The 25,038-nt window shown below is 39.4% G+C and overlaps 1 protein-coding gene and 1 non-coding gene across 5 annotated transcripts in view; one reads left to right on the forward strand and one right to left on the reverse strand.

Moving 5' to 3' along the window:
- Positions 1–25,038, reverse strand: part of Sgms2 (sphingomyelin synthase 2) — an 86,932-nt gene that overhangs the window by 50,480 nt on the left and 11,414 nt on the right. For 3 of the 4 annotated variants that reach the window (XM_046459085.2, XM_046459087.2, XM_046459084.2), the window contains exon 2: positions 3,088–3,217. The exons of the other annotated variant lie outside the window; for it this stretch is intronic. The gene's annotated coding sequence lies outside the window, so the exon portion shown is untranslated. The remainder of the gene's footprint in view (positions 1–3,087; positions 3,218–25,038) is intronic. 4 annotated transcript variants of the gene reach the window in all.
- LOC124102808 (small nucleolar RNA U13) lies at positions 15,048–15,151 on the forward strand. The gene has a single exon (XR_006855000.1). It is a non-coding gene; the product is annotated as a small nucleolar RNA U13 (small nucleolar RNA).

A 25,038-nucleotide genomic window follows, 5' to 3' on the forward strand; every position in this document is an offset into this window, starting at 1 on the left:
AAGGACTGATCCTGCAAGCAGGTCTAAAGGACAGCAGCCTCAGGCCTGCCATTTCAGCTCCCTGCACACTGATTTGTTTCAATTAGCTGTAATATAGGATCAAGCTATAGCAGAAAGGTCCTACTTTTAGTTCAGCTAAGTATATCACATACCTGAGAAACACTTTTATCCTGCATATTTGTGGAATAAACAATGTAGCACTTTAAATAAGGGCAAACATCATCTTCAAATTTATAATAGAAAATCTAAAATGATTTGGCAGACTTTTTTTTAATTACCCTCTGGCAACATGTACAACAATTTTTATTAAAAAAAAAACTTAATTGCAGCTCTATTTGATTTTCCAAGAATTTTCTTTTAAAAATGCCACTGAAAATTCCGAATAAATATTATTCCCAAATTGGAACTACTATTGAGAAACCGTTTAACCTATCAGGATTGGCAAAACCTCCAGACCATGAAAACAAGTACCTTCACAAGTTTCTGGTAGAAATGTAGTAAGAAAACCTACTCTGGAAAGCAGTGTAATGAAATCTGTCAAAATTACACATATACCTTATAACCTGCAATCCTCCTTTGCAAGTTTACACAGATGTAATTGCATACATGAAAAGTAGCCTATGTACAGTTATTTATTGCAGCATTGTTTAAAAGCCAGTGATTGGCCTCAACCCAAATGTCCATCAATGGGTCACTATTTACATTGTGGTACAACCCTACAATGGACAACACTGTAACTGCTTTAAAAAAAAATAATGAGGAGCTCTCTTAGCACTGATATGTTAAATTTTCCTACATATATTGTTCAGAGAAATTTCTTTATTTCAGAAGTACAGTATGCTAATTCTTTCATTTTGAAGGGGGAAAATATAAATTCATATTTCCTTCCTTCTACATAAAGGAATCCAGAAGGATTCATTTAGGTACTGACAACAGAGGCTGGGTGGAGGCTGAATGGCAGAAGCAGAATTTGGTCTCATTCCATAAGTCTGAAAAAAATAATGGATAAAAATTATATACTTCTGGGGCTGGAGTTGTAGCTTAGCGGTAGAGCGCATGCCTAGCACACATGAAACACTGGGTTCGAACCTCAGCACCAAATAAAAAAATAAATAAATAAGTTATTGTGTCCATCTACAACTAAAAACATTCTTTAAAAATATATAATCCTTTCTCAAGTCCAAGTTAAATTAACCTAGTCCCTTTTTTGGGCTGTTGTTTCAACAAACTTCTAAAAATTCTGGACTGAGTAGAGCAGAAGATTTCTTTATTTTCCAAATAATATTCCAACTCTCTCCTTTTCTACTTGTGTCCATCTACCATCTTGCAGGGGGTTTTCCCAGGGTACCTGAGGGAAGGAGAGTCCAGTTCTCTATGCCTTCCTGCTCCCATTTGCCTTCTGAGGATATCTGGGAGTTTTTTAAAGATTCTTGAAAGCAAGAATTTGTTTTTTGTCCTCTGCCTCATTTGCCACATGGAGAAGAGGGCCTGGCACAGAGAAAGTGTTAAGTATTTGTTGAATAAATGGATTCTTTTCTTCATCCAATTTCAATGGGACAGACAATACCACACAAAGGGAGAGAGAAAATTTGTTGGTGTCAAATATATTAGAAATACTTGTCATTCCTAGTATTGGCCCAATATAGGCGTTCTGATCCTTGCAACATTCCTAGAATTATTCTGGGTTTTATGGAAGGTGAACAAATAAGCCTAGAGAATGCTGTGTGGAACACTGAACCTTAATTATTCACAACATTTTATTTTTTAATTAACTTGTGATTACATGTACTTTGGGTCCATGTCAGGATGGAAGTCTTTCCAGGGAAACACAACACTAATTAGTCATGAGGTAAAACAATGGCTACCTTAAGTCAAATGAGTTCTAGTCCTAAGGTACCCAGAGAGAAAAAGAAAATCTTTTGCACCAAAAGTGCAATAACTATTTTTATTTTCAAGAATAAAATTATCCTTGAAGTTAATTTTAAGCAGTCTAGCAGTGAATTTATTCACACAATATCGATGTCAATCACACTGAGCACAACTTCTTCCTCCTCAGTGGGCACAGAGACATCTCTTTAACCTTGGAATATATAACTTTTTTTTTTTGGCACTAGGGATTGAACTCAGGGGCACTCCACCACTGAGCCATATCCCCAGCCCTATTTTGTTTTTTATTTAGAGATAGGATCTCACTGAGTTGCTTAGCACCTCATTTTTGCTGAGGCTAGCTTTGAACTCGTGATCCTCCTGTCTTAGCCTCCTAAACTGCTGGGATTACAGGCATTAGACATCACACCCAGCCTAACCTTAGAATACGTGACAATAAAAACAGAATAATCGTACTAGTTATACTTCAATAATGTGTTGAATATGTGCATAGCTGACTGATTTATTGTGAAGATTTTTAGTGCCACAAACTTTTCTTAAGCTTGGTTGAGGCCACTGAGCATTCTCTTTTAGCAGAAAGGTTTTAAACTTTGGGTCTTATGTCCATTTCTCTTGCTGTCATTTAAAACAGCAATCCAATAAGTGAGGAAACATCCATCTACCCGAAAGAGCTTGCCATTCAAGATTCTCCATAGGATAAAATAAAAATTCTAAAAGTAAAAGTATTTGTGCAATATATTTTACAGGGCTAGGGGTGGAGGTGGGGATTAAATCCAGAGGCACTTCACCACAGAGCTATATCCCCAGCCCTTTTTATTTCTTAAGATAGGATCTTGCTGGTTTTTCAGCAACAACAAGATCCAGCCCTACACAGGATGCTGGATCTCACTGTCCTTTTCAGCGTTTTACTACTTGCTCCTTACCCTCCAATCCCCTCAATAAAATGATATAACCCCCCCACCCCCTACACAAAAATAGGATCTTGCTAAGTTGCTTATGACCTTACTAAGTTGCTGGGGCTGGCTCAAATTTGTGAACCTCCTACTTCAGCCTCTGAGTCACTGGGATTAGAGCTGTGCACCACTGTGCCCGGCTTGTGCAGTATTTTAACTGGAAAAGGGGAGACAGCAGAGAAGTTGCAGAAGTGGTGGCCAGCCAACCTTGAGCTGATGATACAGCATTAGAGAGCACCAATCCTACCATTTGTAGATGATCGCATGGATAAGTCCACCTTGGTCCTGTGGCAGTTAACACTCCAAGTCTTGTGGCAGATGTTCTCCAAGTCTTGTGGCAGATGTTTTCTGAGTGTTGTAGGGCCAGAGGATGCCAGCTGTAGGAAGGGGAAATGGTCAGGTTAAGAATGATGCTTTGAGCCATGTGTAGTGGTGCACAACTGCAATCCCAGTGACTTTTGAGGCTGAGAAAGGAAGATCACAAGTTCAAGGCCAGCCTGAGCAACTCAGTGAGGCCCTGTTTCAAAATAAAAAAATAAAAGGGGCTGGGGATGTGGTTCAGTGGTTAAGCATCCATGGGTTCAATCCCTGGTCTCAAAACAAACAAACAAAAAGACTGAAGTAATGGTACATGCACCATTATTTTAAATAAAAGAAGCCAGTCAAAAAGACCACATGTTGCATGATTTCATTTATAAGAAACATACAGAACAGACAAACACAGAAACACAGAAAGATAAGTAGCTACCAGGGGCTGGGGGAAGAGGAGAATGGGCAGTGAACATGAGTGGGTATGTGGTTTTTCTCCAGGGTGATGTGTTCTAGAACTAGATAGTAGCTGGCTGTAGATTCAAAATATACCAAAAACACAGAACTACACACTTCCCAAGAATGAGTTTTATGGGATGTGATTACTTCTCAATGAAGTTGTTAGAAAAATAAAAGGAAAAATGTGTACCTGAAATGCCACCTAGTGATGAAATAAACTTCAACCAGCCCCAAAGTTCATACCAGGGTAAGGCCCATCAGAGTAAGTGGCCTAGTGTCACATCTCAGAGGCTGTAGGCTTCCCTCCAGGAGCCACACTTATCCCTACAAAGAACACTACATATTTGGAGGATATTTTCCTCATCTCAACTTGAACTTTAATCCAGCCACTCCCCTCTGGCAACTCCACCCACCACTACCACCGGCCTGACTCTACTGCCCAATACCATCCTGCTTACCCTGAATCATTTCTTCCTGTGTCCCATTTTCCAAGCTGATCTTTCTAAAAGTTCACACTCCTACTTTAAACCCTTCAGAGTTTCCCCACACTTAGGAGATCTCTAGGGCACTGAGATACCATGTATTTTATTTCTTAAGTAGCAGGGGCAAGTCAAATCAAAGCAGATAATTGTTCTTGGGCTTTAAGTTTGTGAATAGTAATAATTTATAACTATTTTTAGTATGGTATAAATGGTACTAATAATATTGTCATCTTCTAGATTATATTCAAGTCCATTGCTCTAAACATGGTACCTTCTAGTCACTTACATGTGGGCCCTTGTCAAAGAGGAGAATGGGGCTTCCAGCTATGGCAAAACACAGGTGTAACCCCAGCAACTTGATTTGAGAGGCTGATCCAGGAGGATTGAAATTTTGAAGCTAGCCTAGGTAATTTACCGAGACTCTGCCTCAAAATAAAAAATAAAAAGGGCTGGGAAAGAGGCTTAGTAGTAGAGTATCCTTGAGTTCGATATCCCCAGTATTGGAAGAGAGGAAGGGTGGGGGCGAGGGAGCAGAGAGTGAATGGCTAAAAGTTAACAACCAGAAATTGAAGGCAAATACATGCTCACCATTTCAAAAAAAAAAAAAAGTTTTTGTACACATTCTAAGGTGGTGGTGTTATGTTATAAAAACACTCATTTTGAATAGTATCATGAAGTTTGTGATTTATTTTAATATAAAGTTTATGGATCATACGTAATTTTATAAAGGAATAAAGTAAGTGATATAACTTTCAACTGACGGAAGTGAGGTAGAATCAGAGAGCTTGGTAAATACACACCAGGTGTTCTTGATCACAAGATGCAGAGGAAGAGGGAGAATTGTTTCCTGTGACTTAATGTCATTCCACCTGCTGCCAGGGGCAAGTAACTGCAAAGGCAGCAAAGCCGGTGGTTATGAATAAGGATTTTGAAGTCCACACTTAGCACCTGTGTGACTCCAGGTGAGAGCCCAACCCTCCGGGTGCCTCAGTTCCCTCATTCAATTGGGACAATAACTATGCTAACTTCATAGGATCCCTCAAAGCACTCAAGAATTGAAGGAATTAATAGGAATGAAGAGCTTAGAAACAGCCTCCGGCATTTAGTGTCCTATGCATTTGTTAAGATGGAACTAAGATGGGAAGAGACGGGGGAAATTCAGTGTATTAGTCAACTCTTACACACTGATGGAACCTGGGCTGCATATTTGGTTCTCAACTCCTTTGTTGCCAGAGTCAAAAACAAAAACAAATAACCTACAGACCAAAACTCAGAGAGAGGAAGAGGGAGAGAGTCCATATCTGTATGTATTTTGAGGAAGAGGACTGGGGAATAATATTTTGTTCTCTAGAAGAAACAAAGCCTTCCTTGACACTTAGCTTGGATATGTTCGCTGTGGGTCCATAAACAAGAGGTAATGAGCAGCAGCGAAGACCAGGCAAGCCATCGCATGGTGCTTTGATAGGCTTTCATTATGTCCCTCCATGAATTTCAAAGACTAATGCTCCAGAAGCTCTTCAGTAAGAAGCCATGCAATGTGAGAGGAATGCACAGCTCTAATGGGCTGGCTCTTTTCAGGGACACAATTACACCAGAAATTCTCACTCCATCTTTACATCCATTCCCCACAGCCATGCTTCTGATGATCAGGGTTGAGGAGACTGGTCCAGATTTATGAAGCAAATTTCCTAACATCAGGAGATGGCAAAAATAAACCACATGAAAACATTAAGAAACCTGATGCGTTGAAAAGCATCTGTTTTTAAGTTTAATGGATTTGAAAGTCATCATCTGGCAGAAGTCATCATCTCAGGGGATAAAACAACTTGGAAGGATATTCCCATCTGTCATAGTCATCTGAGGCTCTAAGCTCTTGTGGTTAAGACATATTTTATTGTAAATTGGACAACAGATGAATTTTCTTTAAAAGACTGGTTACTAGAGAGCAAACCATAGCTTTAAAAAGACCTGTGCTGGGCATGGTGGTACATACCTATAATCTCAGAGACTCAGGAGGCTGAGGCAGGAGAATCATAAGTTCAAGGCCAACCTCGTCGCAAAATAAAAAGGCTAGAGCTGGGGATGTGGCTCAGCGGTAGAGTGTTTGCCCAGCACCACTAAACATAAAAATGAAAAGGCTGGGGATGAGCATGATGGCCCACACCTGTAATCCTAGAGACTCAGGAGGCTGAGGCAGGAGAATCACAAGTTGGAGTCCAGCCTCAGCAATTTAGCTGAGACTATCTCAAAAAGAAAAACAGACTGAGGATGTAGCTCAGTGTTAAGAGTGCCCTCGGTTCAATCCTCAGTATTGCAATAAAATAAGTAAATAATTTAAATAAGACCTGTGCTTCTTCAGATAGTCCCAAACTACCAATAGTCCCTTACCATGATGTAGTTGAACTTCCATGGTTACTCCACAATTCAAGTAATAGTTGAACTTCATGCACCTAAGCCAACATCCCAGTGATTTGTCATTCTTTTCTACTTAATGCAGCAAAGTATGTTGTACTTGGAATTAATTATTTCAAAATTTTTCTTCAGACAGAGTGATGTTAATCTTTTTATTTAATAGAAACATAACAATTGTACATATTTATGGGGTACCAAGTGATGTTTCCATACATGCACACAGCAGGGTAATCAGCATCTCCATCATCGTAAACATTTATCATTTCTTTGGGAACATCCAAAACACCAAATTTTGAAATACATACTAAATTGTTAACTGTAGAAACGGGTGTTAATCTTAACGTTGAAATCGACTACAGCAATGTTTTTTCATTTTAATATATGTGGAGTATTGTTAAAGAAAGCACAAATAGATTACTTAACTTGTGGTTCTCAGGCATTGAAGGTAGCATTCTGCAGAGGAGAGATAGCATTTATAATTAACTCCTGTGCATCCTTGGATAAACATCACTTCTTCGGAGAAGTAGGATCAGGCTTCCTTTCACGTCCCCAACATAATTCTACACTTTTTCTCCATCCTATTTGTTTGCTAATTGCAATCATTTAGTCAATCAAAAGACAAGATTTACTTGTTTTCTTTCTGTGAGACTTTTAAGATTCATGAGGGAAGGGACCACACCTGTCAGGTTTTCTGCTATTTTTCAGGCACAAAGCCTGGAAGAGTTGATGGCTATATCTGAGTACATGTTCACAAACTAACTCTATAAGAAGCACATGTCAGCTCCTTGAAGAACAGGTAAGGAAGTCACTGAAGCGATCCTACAAAGGAGGGAGGGAATGAAAGCATTTAACTCTCATCAAAATGTGCCCCACAGTTGGATACTTGGAAGGTGCATTTCAGAGACAGAGTCCCTGGATGTACCTAAGGCAGATATGAAAGAGAGGGAGGGAGAAAGGGACTGTGGAGGACTGACCCACTAATACAGGCGGGTGCTTTCAGAGTAAAATCTTATTATTAGAACTTAAATAGTGTTTTCTAATTATAGACTCAAACCTAAAATATCTTGAAAGGTCACTCTGTACTTCCCACTGCCTAATGCACACTGCATTCAAAACATCCCCAAAATAGGAATCCTTTTTTAAAAAAAAAAAAAAAAAAGCCCAGAGAAGGAAGGTTGAACAACAGATTGAAAAGCCCTGTGTTCACAACCTCTGCTTTCTGCAGTTTTTCTATTAGGTCCTCTGTGGCTCAAACAACCAGTAAGCTGGTTCATTCCTCCAAGACACAAAGTTGTTATTGTCACAATCAAACTTCTAAAATCTTCAGAGTAAAAGTCATAAGAAATCATAAGAATGCCACATAATAGTGATCGTTAAATATTTTTAAAGTCTGTCAAATGCCTTCAAACCTTCTTCAGGGGGAAAAAAAAGCCCCTTACACTTGCACATTGAAAGTCAGAAAGTAGTAACAAACAAATATGAAGTAGTAAGCAAACAAATATGAAGTCATTTTCTTCATATATTAAATTAAAAAAAAATTAAAATTACAAAACTGCTTTCCAGGACTACTATTAAATGCATTTCTTAGGTTTTTGTAAATCTAAGCATGTGAACAAAGATTTAGCTCTGAGCATATTCACCATGACATTGTTAAAAATAGAGAAAAAACTGAAAAAAAAAAAAACTTTAAGTGTCTTAAGTGCAAGTGCAAGATATTGCTTAAATAAATTGTGGTAGACACAATGTAATTATGAAATACTCCTTCACCAGGTTCAGTGGGGAGGGATCAGAAGTTCATGATATACTCATGGTACAAAACAATGATACATATCTGACCCTATTTATCCTGTTATTTGAAGTTGCATATGAAAGCATAAATGTTACTGAAAAAAAATAATGCAAAATGTTAACAGGCAATAGATTTCTAGATGACTTATGTTTTTCTTATCTAGGTATTTACTTTTCTAAAATAAACATGGCTTGCTATCATAATTTAAAAGTAAAAGAGGGGCTGGGGCTGTAGCGCAGTGGTGAAACATTTGCCTTGCATGTGTGAGGCATGAGGTTTGATCATTAGCACCACATAAAAATAAATAACGATACTGTGTATTCATCTACAACTTAAAAAAAGAGTTTAAAAATTTAAAAAAGTAAAAGAGAAAAAAAGAGATTAAAATTCCCCAAGTTTCCAAATATCAGCTACCATATTAAGTCTCCAAAAGAATTTATTATGACAATCTCAAGGACTGTTTGGTATCCTATTTACTAAGGATAAAAAAAGCAAATATCATTTTTACTTGTGGTCATTATGTGTGTGTGGGGGGGGTAAGCAAATAAAAATATTCAATCCTGGAATTTTATAAATTTTCTTTTTAGCAAGATGCTATTTGTGGTGATGTACCGCCAAGTAGTAAAGAGGTCAGCCTCTTTGATTAAAAATAGCATAATTATATAGTTGATAAAATTAAAGCAAAATGTACATATTTACTATGATTGCTACTCTTGCTCAGATAAAATCATGCTTTTGAAAACATAAAAGAAACTCCAAGTAAAAATAAAATGAGACACTTAAGGGACTTAGGACAGAAAGAAACTGGGGGCCTGAGGATATAGCTCAGTGGTAGAATGCTTGCATAGCAGGTGTGAGCCACTGAGTTCGATCCTCAGCACCACATTAAAAAAATAAAACTAATTAAGTAAAATAAAGGTATTGTATCCACCTATAACTAAATTTTTTTTTTTTTTTAAATTTGGCCTGGATTGAGAGAAGGGGGTAACATCACATAAGCTGCCCAAAAGGTTCTCCTTTGCCCGGGTAGAAAAAACAGAAGTTGGAGTAAAGAATGACTCTTCAGGGTAATGGAAGTATGATAAAACCACAAGGATCCTGTAGTGTGCATACCTAAGAAGGTTAAAAGAATGACAGAATGGGTGTACCTGAGAAACTTGGGAGATCTAAACGTGTGCTGAGCATCCAGGAAGGCAGTGTTCTTTCGATCCCCAGTCACGAGAGTTTCTTGGTAGAATGAACTGGAATTACTTACTTGGTAATTCATTTCCTCTAGTTTTTTTTTTCCCCCTCTTTCCTTATCTTTTGTTGTCCTTGCTTGTGAGATTTCTAAGAGGGTGTTTGCTCTGGCTACCTCACCTGTTATCAGCAGTTTGCTTGTCTTGTGAGAAACTGTCTTTCAAAAATGAACAATCTGTCCTTGTCAAAACTGTTATAAAGAGGCACTGGGTTTCCCGTGCGCACCACACCCACCTCAGACCTCTGCACCCCGCAAGTTTCCAACATTCCTTCCAAGCAATCCCAAAGCAAACTGCATATCAGCGTATTTATATAAACCCTTATCTCACAAAGCACAATCTTTCACATCATTTTTGAAGTCTCAGAGGAAGGACATATTAAGAAAACAAAACGGGAACCAAGAAATTAAGCCCTTGGGATCCAAAGAGCTATGTGGTATTGAGATGAAAGAAACTCTTAAAGTACTAGGAATAGCTGGATAAAGGGGAAGAAGAAACAAGGAAGTAAAATGGGGGACACATTAGAAGTTTTTGCAACTGTATTTTGAGCAAGAGAGAGGAAGATGAAGCAAAGTACCCAGTAGCCTAGAGAGATGACCATATCTTGGGGGTGGGGTGGTGGACAGAAGTACCCCTCGTAAAGGGAGGGAGGCTCTGCTGGTAGAACTGAGGCACCACTCAAGTTCCAACAGGTTGTCACAAAATGGGATGGTGCTGCTGACAAAGCAAATCCATCTTCCACATGCTTTTACCTTGAGCTTCTAAGTCACGCTGGGCCAGAGCCTACAACTCAGGTGGCAGAAGAGAAAGTGAACTGGGAACAGGCTTTAGTCACCTTGATCTCAGAATATGGCACCTTCAAGAAAAGAATAAAGGGGTTGGGGTTGTGGCGCAGTGATAGAGTGCTTACCTAGCATGTGTGAGGCCCTGGGTTTGATCCTCAGCACCACATAAAAATAAATATTGTATTTATCTACAACTTAAATAAATAGAAAGAAAGAAAGAAAGAAAGAAAGAAAAGAAAAGGATAAGGCTGAACACATGGAAAAAGCCCTGAGGTCCCCCAACTACCTCCTTCAAGTATCTAAACCTTGCTATGGAGAAAAGTGAAGAATTATTCATCTCTGCAAAACGGTTAACAAATAGAAAATAATCCCAGTTTCCCATGAAAGTTCTGAACAAGCAAACATGTATGCATGTGGGCTTTTTCAAGTGGGAATACACATTATTACTTTTTTACTTTTTTCCGTGTGTGTGTGTGTGTGTGTGTGTGTGTGTTTTGTAGCTGGAGACTGAACTGAGGGCCTTGTGCATGCTAGGCATAGGCTCTACCACTGAGCTACACCTCCAGCCCTTTACTTGTTTTCCATGGCCCGTTGGTTAAACTGTAACCATGTGTTACCTGGTCAGCCACCTTCTAATTGACAGCAGTGAGAAATATGACAAAAACAAGAGGAAAAGGGGCTTCCTGGGCAAAAGAGCATGGGCAAAGTATATTTATTACAATTAGAAGACCTGATTTTAATTTGGATTCTGATATTACCGCAATCTTTAAAAATCACTTGAATTCTGTGATCCTCAGTGAATTCCACCTCAAGTGTATTCTTCATCCCTGTATCCCCAGTACCTAGAAATTTGTAAGGTACATAATAGGTGCTCATCAAGCATTTGCTAAAGAAAACAAATGAACCTGTTGGATTAATAGTCTTTCAAATTTGTTCCAACTTTCTATAATGGTACTATTTAATACAATCACCATAAGCTACATGGAGCTACTTAAGTTAAATTCATTAAAATTAGAAATTCAGTTCCTTAGTTACTCCAGCCACATTTCAAGTGGTCAGTAGTCCCGTGTGTGTCGCAGTAATGGACAGTACATAACTCTGGGGACATTCCATCACTGCAGGATGTTCTGGACAGGGCTGTCACAAGAGTGCATGACTTTGGGTGAAAGGCAAAACCTTGTACCCACATGAAGAGGGGGCTCTCTAATTCAGGAGACTTTGTGAACCATTTACAGAAGGAATGCAGGGAAACTCATGCAGGAATGAAGCATCATTCTCTCAGAAAATCTGTCTGATTTTTAAAATATTTGCTTCTTCTGGTGGTGCACGCCTGTAATCTCAGCAACTCTAGAGGCTGAGACAGATGAAGACAAGTGTAAGGCCAGCCTGGGCAACTTGGTGAGACCCTGCCTCAAAATCAAAAATAAAATAAAAAGGGCTGAGGAATACAGATCACTGGTAAAGTATCCCTGGGTTCAAGCCCTAGGAGAACAACAACAACAAAGTATTGCTTCTCAGGATAGTTTCAACAAATTGTGTTAGAACAACTGGACAACTACATACAAAAAACAAATAGAGGGGCTGGGCTTGTGGCTCGGCAGTAGAGCGCTTGCACTGGGTTTGATCCTCAACACCTAAAAATAAATAAAATAAAGATATTGTGCCTATCTACAACTAAATAACTAAGTAAATAAATAAATAAAACAAATAGAGATACTGATTCAGAATATAACATGAGAAAATCTACTGGATCTTGGGTTCAGCAATAGATACATCTCCATCAAAAGCATAAGCCATGAGAGAAATAAACTGATAAGTTGGGCTTCATTAAAATTAAATACTACTCAAAAAAATCAAATGCTGCTCTTCAAAATGCAGTTAAGAGAATGAAGACAAGTCAGACATGGAGAAAATGTTTGCAAAACAGATATCTGATCAAGGACTTATATCCACAGTACACACAGAACTCACAAAGCTTAAGAAACCAAGAACCCAATTAAAAAGTGGGCAAGAGAGGCTGGGGCTGTAGCTCCATGGCAGAGCACTTGCCTAGCATGTGTGAGGCACTAGGTTCAAACCCTAGATCACATAAAAATAAACAAATAAAATAAAGGCATGCTGTCCATCTAAAACTACAAAACATTTTGAAAAAAAAAAGTTAAATAAAAAGTGGGCAAAAGATCTAAACAGACACTCCATTGAGGAAGATATATAGATAGCAAATTATCATAAGGAAAAGAGTTGAATACTATCTGTCACTAGGATGCTACAATTTAAAACAATGAGATACCACTATATACAATAGCTAAAATCCAAAACACTAACACTACCAAATGCTGTTAAGCATGTGGAACAAATGGAACTATAATTCATTGCAGTGAAAATACAGAACAATACAAATTTGAAAGACAGCTTGCCACATGTTGCACAACTACATAGTCTTGTCAAGTGACAAGGCAACAGTTACTCCTCTGTATTTACCAAATGTCTTGAAAAATCAACAATCTGTAAAAAGAAAAAAAAATGTTGACAACAATTTCATTCCTAACTGCTGAAAACAGGAGGCAGCCAAAATGTCCTTAAATAAGTAAAATGAATAAACTATGATGCATCATACAACAGATGATGATGATGATGATGATGATGATGATGATGATGATGATTGTGATTATACTAGGGATTGAGCCCAGGGGCACTAAACCACTGAACCACATCACCAGACCTACCTACCTATCTCTCTCTCTCTCTCTCTCTCTCTCTCTCTCTCTCTCTCTCTCTCTCTCTCTCTCTCTTTCTTTCTTTTTAATTTATTTTGGTACCAGGGATTGAACTCAGGGACACTCAACCACTGAGCCACATCCCTGGCCCTATTTTGTATTTTTAGTTAGAGACAGAGTCTCACTAAGTTGCTTAGTGGCTTACTTTTTGCTGAGGCTGGTTTTGAACTCGCGATCCTCCTGTCTCAGCCTCCTGAGCTACTGGGATTACAGGTGTGTGCCAACCATGCCCGGCTTTATTTTTCATTTTTTTTAATATTTATTTTTAAATTATAGGTGAACACAATACCTTTATTTTATTTTTATGTGGTGCTGAGGATCAAACCCAGTGCCCCTCCCATGCTAGGCGAGTGCTCTATCTCTGAGCCACAACCCTTACCCCCTTTATTTTTTTATTTAGAGAAGAGTCTCACTAAGTTGCTGAGGCTGGCCTTGAACTTGTGATCTTCCTGACTCAGCCTCCTGGGTCACTGGGATTTCAGGCATGTGTCATCATGCCAAGCTAGAATATCATTAAGTACAGAAAGAAAAGCTATCAGGCCACTAAAACCTGAGGAAACTTTAAATGCAAATTGATAAATGAAAGAAGCCAATCTGAAAAGGCTACATACTATAGGATTCCAACTAGGACATTCTGGACAAAGCAAAACTATGGAGATAATAAAAAAAGATCTGTGGTTGCCAAAGGATAAGGGAGGTTGGGATGAAAAAATGAAGGACAGAGATTTTTTAGGACAGCATGATACTACAGTGATGGACACATATCATCAGACTTTTCAAAACCCATAATGTAAGAGTGAACTCTATTGTAAACCACGGACTTTGGTTAATAACAATGTATCATATTGTTTCATTAACTGTAACAAGTGTAACCCACTAATGTGAGGACACTGGCATGCAGGGGACACAGAATATGGAAACTGGTTTCTGCTCAGTTTTTCTGTAAACCTAAAACTGCTCTAAAAAAAAGCCTATTAATTTGCAAAAATAGTACTTCTCAGAATTAGCTATAAACTCTCGGTAATAAAGACAGCAACATTTTTTTTTCAAAATTAAAGCACTCCAAATACTGATTTAAGCTCTAAAGCAATACTGCAACATTATGAAAAAGCAGCCCCCAGTTACATGCCTTAAAAACAATGATAATCTGTTCAAACATAATCACTGACTTAAATCTGCTTTATAATTCTAAAATGCTTACTGAAGCCTTGTAAACTATACAGAGCATTCTGAATATGGTTCCATGATGACAAAACAATGGTGGTCAGGTTGCAATTCCAGCACTGACTTCTACAGGTTTTCATATTCAACATACAAATTTATACTGGGTATGGTGTCGCATGCCACTATAGCTGTAATCCTGGCTACCTGGGGGGCTGAGGCAAGAGGATCACAGCTTCAAGGCCAGCCTGAGCAAGCTGGCTAAACCAAGTATCCAAATTAAAAAAAAAAAAAAAATAGGGCTAGTGATGTCACTCAGTGGTAGAGCACTTGCCTAGCAAGGGCAAAACCCTGGGTTCAATGTCCATCACCACAAAACAAAAAAGGGAAAGAAAAAAAGAAAATGAAAAAAACGGTTGTGGTTTTAGCTCAATGGTAGAGTACTTGCCTAGCATGAACAAGGTCCTGGGTTCAATCCCCAGGGACGGACACACACACACACACACACACACACACACACACACACACTGAAAAGGCTACATACTATAGGATTCCAACTAGGACACAAATTCGTTAAGATGCTACTTAGTAAAGCAAATGGCAGGGCCCCTCTTAAGCAGCCCTGCTAAAATGAAAACTCTTTTCAGTGTGTAGCACAAGCACATATGGGGGGAGGGGTAGCACAAATACGAAGTGTGCACTTGCAAAATTATACCTTCCTGAAACCAAACCCAAGAAGACTTGTTTTGCTTCCAAAATGACATTTTTAGGACATCCCTTAAAATCATTCTTGGAATCCTTTTTGGTTCATAAGTTTGATGATGGGGTGTTTAATGCTGTTGTGTGAAATATGTTTCCCTCTAAACTTTGTTATGACTTCAGTAATTACTTGTCTCATGGGAAAAAAAAAACAAGAATATTCTTGATTCACATTAAAGGACCCCTTAATTTAAGAGTTTCTTAGCTGCTTGCCTCAAGGAATCCATGCTACCAAACAGGGCTCCTTTCTTGTAAACCCTTTCCTGCAGAAGGGCTTTCTTGCATTTTGGCTTGCTGGTTCCCATCAGGTTCACTGTAACCATGCTCACTTGGAGGCTGTGGACTACGTTGGCAATGCAGGAGAACAGGGTGCAACAACACTGAATGAAATAATGACCATATACACTCCCCTTCCTCCCTGCCAGATCAGAGGCTCCTGGAATACAGGACAGTCACTCTCTCTTTGGAGCATTTCCTATTTTCACTACCAATGCCAGACTGTTCTCAAAGGCTCAGAAAAGGGAGTTTCTTCTAACCTAGACCTCCTATGCACCTTGCAGATTGTCACAAACATCACTGGCCTTGTCCTGTGGCCCCAGGGACAGACTCCCTAGGGAGTCACAACAGGCGCTCACTGGCTGGGAGCCTCTTGCCTCACTTCTCCAGAGGGGTTCCCCTTCCTGGCTCAGCAAAGCTGCTAGTGCATGTAAGAGTTCTGGCTTGTTCCTGACTTGAGGGGACAGGGAGAAAGACTTCCCTTCCTCTTTTCTAGGAGAATCAAAATCATTGTCACAACTGCTTATTCGCTTTGTCCCCCAGCTATGGGGAGGAAAGAACAGATGGTCCAGTCTCCATCAGAAACCAAAACCAATAGCTACACAAATTAGCAACTGAAAGAAATGTAATTACTTAATCTTTATTTGACTGTAGTAAGGTTCCATTTAAAAAGGAGCTATTTGAAGAGATGGACTGAGTGTCATTTCTTTGGATCATTTCAGTATATAAAATTGCATCCTGCTAAGAGCAGACATTCATAGAAAAAAATCTTTTTTAATAACATAACCACTTTGGCCATTCCAGCTGGCCAAATCCAAGATGATTTTTAAGAGGTATTTTAAGCACCTCTTGAAAACTGACAGCGTCTTCATAGTTCACACGATACATACTTGCCAATAAGACAAAAATGGGACCACAGAAATAACAGCCACAAACCCAAAGATATTTTTTTCTGCTATTTTCAAAATTTCACGTAATTATTTTACTGTGATTTTAAATACAAACATCTCAAAGGACTTCCTGAGAGTTTCTGTCAATTATATCTACAATTTAGAAGTACATAGGGAACCTAGTTGGTCTCCATGAATGCCCTTCACAAAACAGTATTCCAAGCAATGCAGGATGAATTTCCTCTTTAGCACTAACCCACAGGATGTAAGGTCTCTGAGACTTCCCAGTGAGTGTACCCTCAGGATGAAGGATGGCTTGAGGACTGACCTCAGTACTCCAACCCTAATCACCCGTTGCCATGACAGCCTCAGCTAACTCTGCTTCTCCTTGTTGACAAGCACATCCATGGCAATTCACAGCTGACACTGCACTACCTCTGCTACTTCTGCTTCCAAACACAGTGTCAGGAAACTATTTGTAACACTATGGTTTATAAAGTAACAATAAGGCCAGCTCATCAGGCAGCTAGCTGTATTTGTTAACTCCTAGATATGGATAAGGAGTCCATCTAGACTCTCTTTAGAAGATAATCAACTATTATTTGAATGAATAAAAATGTTTTTGAGGACAAATAATTTTTAAAGAAGCATTTTGTCAAAATGTCCTTCAAGTTTCATGTTGAAAGGATCAAAGGGTTCTTAGAATTCAAACACAGCTAATTAATCACCCAAATAAAAATAAATATATATCCAACCCTAAGATGGTTTGACAAGTAGCATTCTAGTAAAAGCAAGGTTCAAGTACATCATGTAAAATAAAAAATTCAGCCTTCTTCAGTGATGACAGCAAAGAGGGCCGGAGCTCAAGTGCCTGTACAAACAGCGCAAGGAAAACAGAAAAGAAACTCAGGGACCAGTACTACCCATTACCTTCAGTTTGTCTTTCCCATGAAACCACTCTAAACAACACTTCTCAACCCCATCCTTCTGCGTGTAAGTTTCATAATTTTCCTGCTCTTTGCTCACCTATTAAAGGCAATTTACATTTCAAGAAAACAACCAAAACAACCAAAAGAAAGATTTTTAAAAAGAGAGGAAAGTGGGGCTGGATTACATTACAGGATAAAGAGTCTTAAAGTGGGAAAAAAAGAAAAGCAAGGTCTACATATGACTAGTGGCCCATGAAGAAATAATAAAGTAATAACTACAAAAGTTTGAGATCTGCTTGGTAGAATGAGCCTACCCTCAAAAATCATGGAGATACAACTGGAAATGACAAGAGGTCATTAAGACGGGTGGGTATATCTTAGTTTCCATGACTATCTACCCAGACAATTAGAACTAGGTTGATCTACATTTCTCTCTCACATGCTTTAACACAGAGAAACAGATATAGAGAAAGGTCCCTGGGCTATAGCTTCCTTCACTTTATTTCAAGTACATTCCCTACATTCCACTAATATATACTACATGAATTATCCTCCATGAATGTATATCTTTTAGACATGTATAATTTCAATTCAATGACAGAAGAGTCCCAATGACCATCCAACCTTAATTTACTTCCCTTAAAAAGTTACTAGTTGCCCATATTTTAAGTTCAAGTTTCTTCTCTCTTCATATTAACATCATCTTTGGAGACAAATGCTATGCTAACTTTGAGATGCAGAACTGATCATCAGATTCTTCCTCTTCATTCCTGTGAGTAGCACTTTTGTCACCATCTCCACCACTCTGTGCCATTAGAGTACTGAAGAGTCTGCCAAGCTAATTAATCACAACTTTCCACACATCCAAATCCTTGGGCTGCAGAATTAAGACCTGAATTCCTCCTCTAGGTATTCCACATCTTCCTGCCTATGGTCCTTACCAAGACAGCCCTGGAAATAGCACTCTGCTGGATTAAAAAACTAGTTAATCCCACCTTTCCTAATAATCTTGGTTTTGCACCTACATATAAAGAAATTAGACTCACTAGGTCATCTAAGAATTTTCAAGCTCTTAACTTCCAACCTTTTCATTCCACCCTCCCCAGCTTCATGAAAATTAAAAAAAAAAAATGCCATAGTAAGTGGAATCTACTAATGTTGTACCTACTAGATCTGGTCTGTGTCGGGAAATGTACAATCCATTTGAAGATCCAAGGACACTAGGCTAAACTCAATGAAAGTCCACTTCTCACTGTCCCCAAATGAGCCCTTAATAGGGCATTTTGATAGACCATGGATTCTCAATAGGGGTATCTTAGTTTTGCTTTCTGTTGCTATAAAGAATACTTGAGATTGGGTTATTTATAAGGAACAGAGGTTTATTTGACATGTGATTTTGAAAGCTGGTAAGTTCAAGATCAGGTGGTCATATCTGGCGAAAGGCTTCTTGCTGGTGGGGACTCCCCGCAGACTGGCAGGAGGAGTGTAAGCATGCCAGAGAGGTTTTTGCAACAAAGCTACCCCCTGTATAATCAATGACCCATCAGTTCATAAAAGGATTTAATTGAGTCACAAGGGACAGACACTCAGGATCCAATCACATCTTAAAGATCCCATTTGGTCCCACCTCTAAGTACCTGGTACTGGGGATTAAATTTCAACATGAGTTTTGGGTGAAAACACTGTGATTGAAAGGTGAAAATTTGGTTTGTGATTCTTCAAAGGGCATTCAAATTTCACAGAATTAGGAAATCAGTTAGGAAAAACCTGTCTATCAAGCTTCCTTAGAGAAGTGGTATTAGGAAAAAAAAAGAGAGAGAAAGACAGTGATAGAGGAACCCAGAGAGGGGCTCAAGTCTGCTGAGTTGGTTAAATCATCCCAAATAAATTCCCAAGCCTGAGTCTCAGCTTGATATTCACAGGGCTTTTTGTTTTAACAACTACAAATGAACAGCATCTTTTTTTTTTTTTAGCTGGGGGGCAGTGTTGGAAGGAATATAAATATTTTGAAATGAAAGACTGTCCATCGAAATGGCATTTTTGACTCCTCAAGATGTTCAAGTTCTAAAAGATCTTTCCTATCCCTGTGGCTGTTTTGCTGTCATCAAATGTGTGAATAATGGAACTGCTAATAGAGAGATGAAGCAATGAGCAAACCCATTCCACATTTAGGAGGATAAAAAAAATCTGCAACAAGAGATGAACATATGTACTAGGGAGAGAAAAATCAAACATGAGATATGGGAAAGTTCTTTCAAATAAAAATAGCCAGTGTTTGTACAATATTGCTCTCCCCATCAAAAAACAAAAAAATCCCCTGCCTGTTTAGGAGGAGCTAGGTCAAAACCTACTCTAGTGAAATGAATATTAGTGAAAATACATCATGGGGAACTCAGAGCTGTCTTTATCAAAAGAATCTTTTGACTTGCTTATAAGAACAAAAAGAAATATTTTCCTGCAGTACCATGACATCTGATCAAAATCTAGAAGCTTAGTTGGAAAAAGTAAAAGAAAAAAAAAAGTGTTTGTGTCATGTGTAAAGTTATGTGAATTAACACAAAAATACATAAAATACTTCATTCCCTCAATTTTTTAAATTAAATGTTGTCTTTAATTAGGGTGACCATATATTTTAATCCAAAGTAGGTCAGCTGAAAGTGAAAGAGCCTTTAACATCCAATCTCTGAGACTGGGTTGTCCTGGACCGACCAGGACATGGGATCACCTTAATCAGGGAAAACTACAAGAATTCAAGAAGTGGAAATCAGATGGAATAGTATGCAAATGTGTCAACTTTGTAAAGCTGAGCTTTTAAAAAAGATTTGAAAAGATGAATTTTTTAAAAAAATGATGTCCACAAAAGATTTTCTCCAAATGGGGCAACATTCTATTAAACAAAGGATGAAAATTAAAGAATAAACAGAAAAGTATTCAAATAGGGAAGTAAGCTCCAATAATACCATAATCTTCAATTAATATTTTCTTTAAGAAAGGCAATCTTGCCAGGCACGGTGGTACACGCCTATAATCCCAGTGGCTTGGGAGGCTGAGCCAGGAAGATCTCAAGTTCAAAGCCAGGCTCAGCCAAAAACGAGGCACTAAGCAACTCAGTGAGACCCTGTCTCTAAATAAAATACAAAATAGGGCTGGGGATGTGGCTCAGTGGTCAAGTTTCCCTGAGTTTAATCCCTAGAACCAAAAAAAAAAAAAAAAAAAAAAAAAGAAAGAAAGAAAAGAAAAGAAAAACAAGAAAGGCAATCTTTTCTAAAGACACAAGCAAACTTCATATAGATGCTTCCATACCACTGTCTCCAGTAGGATTGATTATTTTTGTTAGTAGGAAACAGTTGTAGGAAAACAAAATTTATATTCTCCTGTCACTTCTACCCCTCACCTAAAGGAATAGCCTCCATTATCGAGGAGCTTACTATCTCCACAGCTGGTATAATGAGAGCAGGATATGAAGTAAAAAACAAAATGGTGGAAGTAGAGTAGAAGAAAAGACACTTCCACACTACCACGGTGGCAAAATAACTATCAAAAGAGAAAAGAAAAAACAAAGGGAGCCAGGTATGGTGGTGCAGGCCCATTAATTTCAGCTGCTCAGAAAACTGAAGCAGGAGGATCAAAAGTTCAAGGTCAGCCTGAACAATTTAGTGAATAAAAAATAAAAAGGCTGGGCATGCTCACTGGTAGAGCACCTGCCAAGCACGCACAAGGCGCTGGGCTCAATCCCCTATACCGCAAAACAACAAAAGCAATAACGGCAAAGGAAAATTTGCTAGAAAGAACCCTTTTGAAGGCGCCACAGTCAATTGCCACCCCACCAATAGACACCAAACTTTCTAGGGCTTCAAGACACTCAAGTGTACAATGGAGCAAAAAAGTTTCAAAGATGGTGAAGTGAATAGAGAAGATGTACAGATGACTCTACCCAAGAGACTCAGGTAAAGCAGAGAGATTTCTGAAAATAATCATGATTTCCACAGGTCTTCCCAATGGACTCGTACAGAGTACAAATGAAATACCCAAAAAGAGAAAACTCAAGCTAGGCAAGCTTCAGGATCAACCACTGGCTTGGTAGAAGAGGGAGGGGGATGGTGCAGGAGGAGGCATGGAATCCTAGGCCAAAGACATCCCAGATCCAGATGAGGCGGTGGCTGTGAAGGCAGGTGGTGGGTGGGAGGAGGGCAGCAGTCTGACTGGGAAATGGGAAAGTCATACCCTGCCTTTGCCTCTGCCTGAAAGAACACAGAGGGAGATAGAACAAGTAAAAATGCAGTATTCAAGAATATTACAGGGACTGGGGCTGGGGCTGTAGCTCCACGGCAGAACGCTTACCTAGCACATATAAGGCACTGGGTTTGATTCTCAGCACCACAAAAAAATAAATAAAATAAAGGCATACTGCCCATCTACAACCACCAAAAAAAAAAAAAAAAAGGAATATTCCAGGGTGCTAGTGTGTAGCTTAGTGGTGGAACACTTTCCTAGCATGTGTCAGGCCCTGGGTTCAATTCCCATCACCGCCATTAAAAAAAAAAAAAAAAAAAAGAAGAAGAAGAAGAATATTCAGCTCATTAATCCAGCAAATATGTATTGAATATCTGCACCATGCTAGGAAATACAAACCTCTTCCACACATTGCTAAACCTAACAAACTCTGTGTTCTCATCATACTCAACTCCTGAAGAACTTAACAACAGAACTGATGTGATGACTCCAGACTCTTCATTTGGTATCTAGAACATGGCTCTTCTGTCCCCTACCTCAACGACAACTCCATCCCCTTAATTCACTTTGCTATTCCTCAAAGCTTCACTGCCTACAAAATCTCCCTAGGTTCCAGATGTCCCATGACTTCATTACGTACCATTTCTATGTTGTCCCTGTCCCTGCTCTCAGCCACACATGCAAGTCACAATCACAACTGGCTAGGTGACGTGTCTTCATGGGGATGACTAAAGAGCAACTCAAACTAACCAACAGCTAAACCATAACTCCATTCTTTACAACTCGCTCCCCCACCAAAACTAGAAAAAATGCCTGATTTCTCCTACTCTCTCATGTCATACATACTACCCTAAATCCCTGAAACTCCCAAACCTATCCACCATCTTCCATCTCTAATGTCATCAACCTACTTGAAGCTGCATCACAGAATGTTGCTATGGCTTCCTAAAGGATCTCCTGTCTTTACTCTTACCCACTTCTAGCCCACTCTCTGCCCAGCAGCCAGAGGGCTGCAATCACAATGTAAACCAGATCATGCCCTTCTTATAACACTTCATAATGCCTTCTCATGGGATTTGTAATGAGATTTAGACCCCTTACAAAGTATGCAAGCCCTGCCCACCCTGGACCTGCTAGCCAAGCCACATCTACCTCTCACCTATCCTGCTGCTCATCTGCTGAAGCTAGACCAGACTTCCCACTCCTTGTGTAAATAAGCTCTTTCTCTGGTGCACATGGTGTGTCCTCTGCCGAGTGTTCTCATCCTTCAAATCTCAGTGCAAATCTCTCTCCATGACTGCGCCACAGTTGGCAGCCCCAGTCTCTCTCTACTTCCTTCAAGGAACTAGTCCCAATCTAAATTTACATACTGATGAGTTTTCCTTGCGTATCATCCTGGCATTCTTCCTTTCTTTAGCATCTTTGCCTCTCTTCACACACACATTCAAACAATCTCCATTAAAGAAAACTTGAGTGTCGTTCACTGCTGAATCCCCAGATCAAAAATGTCTAGTATATAGCATGTGCTCAACCGACATTGTATGGAATGCACCAATCAATTTCCATAGGAACTGAGGAAGGATGTACCTCAGCCACCTATGTACAAGTATCTGCTAAAGTCAATACATTTATGGAATCCAAGGCAACCTGTCCAGAGAACCTGGGGAGAACAGCAGTTTACCTGATGGCTGGGGAATTGTCAGCTATGAAATCCTTCTTTTGTACCCCAACCCCACACAGAACTGCATGGTCTCTCTCATCTTCCCCCCTGCCCCATCCCTGCTCTGAATCTATTGTGCTGGTGTCTTCTTACATTCCAATGGTTTCTGTTCCAGGCAGACTGATATTTGATATCAAGTAATGATTTCTCTGATCCAGGTTTTACAGTGGCCTTGATTCCTAAACTGTCACAATAAACATCTGAACAAGAGCACTAATGAGTAAACATCATGTCACATATAAACAGGGCAATGGCAGGGTGAAGGTAGCAGTAGATAACAGGTGGACGACCAAGTGCCAGAGGAGTAGATGTCGTGAAGCCCTAGGGCTGAGACTGGTGCAGACACGAAGGCATAGGAGCCGTCATCTTTCCTAGACCCACAAATCTAATAATTCAAGTTTTTGTTTACAGGCCAAGGCATGTCTGGCCTTGAAATTCACAAATTCAAGCAATTGATAACCTTAGAGAAACATCTCAGTGCACTCTTTGGTCAATTCAGTCATACTGGCAAAAGGTACCAGAACCAGTTTTTCTCTTTCTTTCTTTCTTTCTCTTTCTCTCTCTCTTTCTTTCTCTCTCTCTCTCTCTTTCTCTTTCTTTCTCTCTCTCTCTCTCTCTCTCTCTTTCTTTCTTCATTTTTTCCCCCTGCAGTTCTGGGGATTAAGCCTAGGGTCTCACATATGCTAGGTAAGACCACTGAGCAACATCTCCAGCACTTTTTTTTTTCCTTTGGTACCTAGGCTTGAACTCAGGGGGACTCACCACTGAGCCACATCCCCAGCCCTTTATGGCCTCAGCCTCCAGAGCGGCTGGGATTACAGGCATGCACTACTGTCCCTGGCTCCCCACACACTTTTTATTTTTTATTTTGAAACAGGGTTCTTGCTAAATTACCCAGGCTGGCTTAGAACTCGAGCTTCTCCTGCCTCAGCCTTCCCCACAGCTGGGATGACAAGTGTGCACCACTACCTCCAGCTCTGAGCCGCTCCATGGTAGAACATGGGTTTTGAACTACAATTCAAGAAGGTCATTCAACAGCAACTACTATGGTTTGGATATGGTTTGAGTGGGTCCCCCAAACCTTTATGTGCAAGAAGCCTGTCCCCAGTGTGGGTTGAAATGTGGTAGAATCTTTAAGATGTGAGGCCTTCTAGAAGGTAATTTAGGGGGCATCGCCTTCAGAAGGAACCAATGCCATCTTTGGGAGTGGGTTAGGTCTCTTGGGACTGAAGTAGTTACAGCAAGAGCAGATTGCCAAGTGAGGCCACCCTACATTTGGTCTTGTGCATGCACTGTTTGTCACTCTCACAGGTGCTCCTGCCCTGTGATAACCACCCATCATGCTGTCACACAGCATGAAGCCCTCATAAGGTACCAATGCTAGCACTATACTTTTGAATCTCCAGAGCTGTGTGTTAAATAGGCCTCTTTTCTTCATAATGTACCCAGCCTCAGGTATTTTGTTTTGGAAACATTAAATGGACTAAGATAGCAACCATTAACAGATTTTCTTCAGATACATATGGGACAAATTGGTCTGAACTATACTGCCCAATACAATAGCTGCTAGTCAGAAGTTGCTATTGAGCACTTGAGATGCAGACAATCTGAAGAGATGTGCTATTAAATGTAGAGTACATACAAGATTTCAAATGCAGAAAAAAATGTAGAAATTTCAAGAATTTTTATATTGATAACATTAAATATAATAATTTGATGTATTAAATTAAATGTATTAAATCAATTTCACCTGTTTCTTTTTACTTTTTGCAATGTAGCTGTTGGAAAACTCAAGTTACATATGTAACCACCATGGGTGGTTCATCTCTTATTTTCACTGGACAGCACTGGGTTCTCAGGGGAGGGGTACCTTCTGAGCACAGGTTAGCACAATGATACAGAGTCTGGTGTTTTCAAGTCCAGAAAGTATTTCATTAGTTCACCCAGGAGAAATAAGCTCTGGAGCTCTGGTTCACATT

Source organism: Marmota monax, unplaced genomic scaffold, assembly GCF_021218885.2.
Source record: "Marmota monax isolate L192 unplaced genomic scaffold, Marmota_monax_Labrador192_F-V1.1 WCK01_AAM20220418_F8-fsc00002, whole genome shotgun sequence".
NCBI lineage: Eukaryota > Metazoa > Chordata > Mammalia > Rodentia > Sciuridae > Marmota > Marmota monax.